The sequence below is a fragment of the Cervus elaphus genome, chromosome 15 (genome assembly GCF_910594005.1).
Source record: "Cervus elaphus chromosome 15, mCerEla1.1, whole genome shotgun sequence".
In the NCBI taxonomy this organism is placed as follows: Eukaryota; Metazoa; Chordata; class Mammalia; order Artiodactyla; family Cervidae; genus Cervus; species Cervus elaphus.
The window spans coordinates 82,239,418-82,242,370 of NC_057829.1; positions in this window are offsets into that span (position 1 = coordinate 82,239,418).

Here is a 2,953-nt window from a genome sequence, read left to right on the forward strand (position 1 = left end):
TTGGAAAAGACCCTGATGTTGGGAAAGATTGAAGGCAAAGGAAGGGGGTGGCAGAGGATGAGATGGTTAGAGAGCGTCACCGACTTAATGCACATGAACTTGAGCAAACTCTGGGAGATAGTGAAGGACAGAGGAGCCTGGCTACTACTGCCCATGAGGTCGCAGAGTTGAACACGACTCAGTGACTAAACAACAGCAACTAGAGACCTAGGTGAGAGCCGCCAGGTGGAGTCTGGTAAATGCACAGAGCTGTGAGAGGTAATGCCCATCGCAGTGATTCTAAGCCGTTCGATTCTGTGCTGGTTTGTTATGTAGCCAAGGTCTTCATACAGCAACTTTCCACTGAACACTGGCCCTTGGAAAAAGGGTTTTTCTCCCTTCATCTTTCTCATGAGAATCAGCTCCCACCACCCCTGCCAGTCTGAAATTCAGATGAATAATGTTCTCTGTCTCTTCCCACATACATAATAGACTGGTTCTTCTCTTCAGGTTTATAGCCTGATTGCGGGGGCAAACCTAACTTAAGAATGCTGTTTTTAATTCTTTCCAAGCATCATGATAATGAATTCAAAACTATGTGCAACCCAGGTATAGAGGAGACGCATGGTAGAGATGAGGAAGAGGCCCCTCTGGGAGGACTCCCTGAGTTTTGAAGGAGGAGCTGGGAGGGCATTTCGGAATGGGAACAGGTGTGGGTGTTAAGTAGTTGCTTCACTTGAGGGGCAGATTGAAGGGAAGCTCAGAGTGGCTGCCATGGCCACGTTTTCAGATGTGCTGCAGGTCAAAACAAAAGCTAGACCATGACAGGAATAGTCTTTCTCTGTGGAGGGGCCGAGGGGCACAGCTGGGGCTCTGGGCTGGCGCTTGTCTGTTTTTAAAAAGAGAGGAGACACATTTTATGCTCACGTAAATTATACATCAAGATCACGACAAAGTACTTGTTTTCAGGCCTGATGAAACGCCGTGGTTCCTGCCTGTGGCGTCCCCCTGAGATACAAGCTGCCATTTAAGCATCCTTAATTGGTGATGGGCTGTGAGGCAGTTTGTTGCTATTCCCGGTTCCCTGGGGAGAGTCCATGTTCCATAGCATTCGTGATTCTCTGCAATTTTATTTTTTAATTGATCCTCTGATACGTTCCTTCTCAAGAGAAGAGACATCACAATGGACCTTAATTTAGTCAAGGACATGATCATTAATGTCACTTTTTAAGTGGTCAGACAATACAGTCCCATCAAAACATACTAGGACTTCATGGTCTGACCTAATCTCCCACTTGAGGAGAAAGATACCTCCTGGCCTTTGGGGTTAGTCAGACTGGAGTTCAGTGCTTGTTTTGTTTTCTAGCTGTGTGGTCTTGGATTAGTGCTGTGCAGTACTTGGAATGTGTCATAAATTCAATACTTGTTGGTCATTATTATTTTTGATACTATTCATTTGCAAAGCACTCAGCACAGTGAATGGGCAGCTGTTAGTTTTCTCTCTCTTTCTCTTGGGTCTCAGACCATTTGGGGAATCACAGACTCTTGGGGCTGGACTGAAGTCCAACCTTCTTCCTGAATATAAATTCTTTTTTTAAAAAAATTATTTATTTATATTTATTTTTTATTTGGCTGCACCAGGTCTTAGTTGTGGTATGTGGGATCTATAGCTGTAGCATGTGGTCTCTAGTTCCCCAACTAGGGACCAAACTCGGGCCCTCTGCATTGGGAGCTTGGAGTCTTAATTGCTGGACCACTACGGAAGTCCCTGAAGTATAAATTCTTGAATCCTTAGCATCCTTGCCAAGTAGTCTTAGAGATTCTTCTTGATTACCTAACATGATGTGCAACTCACTTCTCTTGAAGGCATCTTTCTCCTCAGGCATCTCTGATTAGGCAATCCAACCCCATCATGAACTCTTTTTTTCCTCTTTTTTTTTTTTTTTAAACTATTCTTTAGTATTTATTTTACTTTACTATTCTTTACTATTGAGCCACCAGGGAAGCCTGAAATCTGTCTTCTTACACCTACTGTGATGAAGAATCAACCTATGTTTAGTGAGCAATAAATATTCATTGTGTAGATGGTATTAATAGAGGATAAAAAAATTTAATTGATGTTCCTTAACCTTAAGGGGAGTAAAGAATTATGCCCAAGGGAAGTAAAAGGGAATGGAAGGTAGTGTTTGACACACAAGAGAAGCCCTAGAGCTCCCAGCTCCTCAGAGGACCCAGTCTCCCAGATCCCTGAGCTTCAGGGATAAGGATAACTGTGGGAAGGAGGCAGGGGATTTAAAAAAAAATGTTATTGCCATATAGTTAATTTATAATGTTGTATTAATTTCTGCTATACAACAAGGTGATTCAGTTATACATACAGATACGTATAATTGTGTATATATACATTCTTTTGCATATTCTTTTCCATTGTGGTTTATCACTGGGTCTTTTTTTAATTAATTAATTTATTTTAATTGGAGGCTAATTACTTTACAATATTGTAGTGGTTTTGCTATACATTGACATGAATCAGCCATGGGTGTACATGTGTCCCCCATCCTGAACCCCCCTCCCACCTTCCTCCCCATCTCATCCCTCTGGGTGATCCCAGTGCACCAGCCCTGAGCACCCTTCCTCATGCATTGAACCTGGACTGGCGATCCATTTCACATATGATAATACACATATTTCAGTGCTATTCTCTCAAATCATTCTACCCTCGTCTTCTCCCACAGAGTCCAAAAGTCTGTTCTTTACATCTGCGTCTCTTTTGCTATCTCGCATATAGGGTCATCATTACCATCTTTCTAAATTCCATATACTGTATTGGTGTTTTTCTTTCTGACTTACTTCTCTCTGTATAATAGGCTCCAGTTTCATCAACCTCATTAGAACTGATTAAGATGCATTCTTTTTAATAGCTGAGTAACATTCCATTGTGTATATGTACCACAACTTTCTTATCCATCATCAG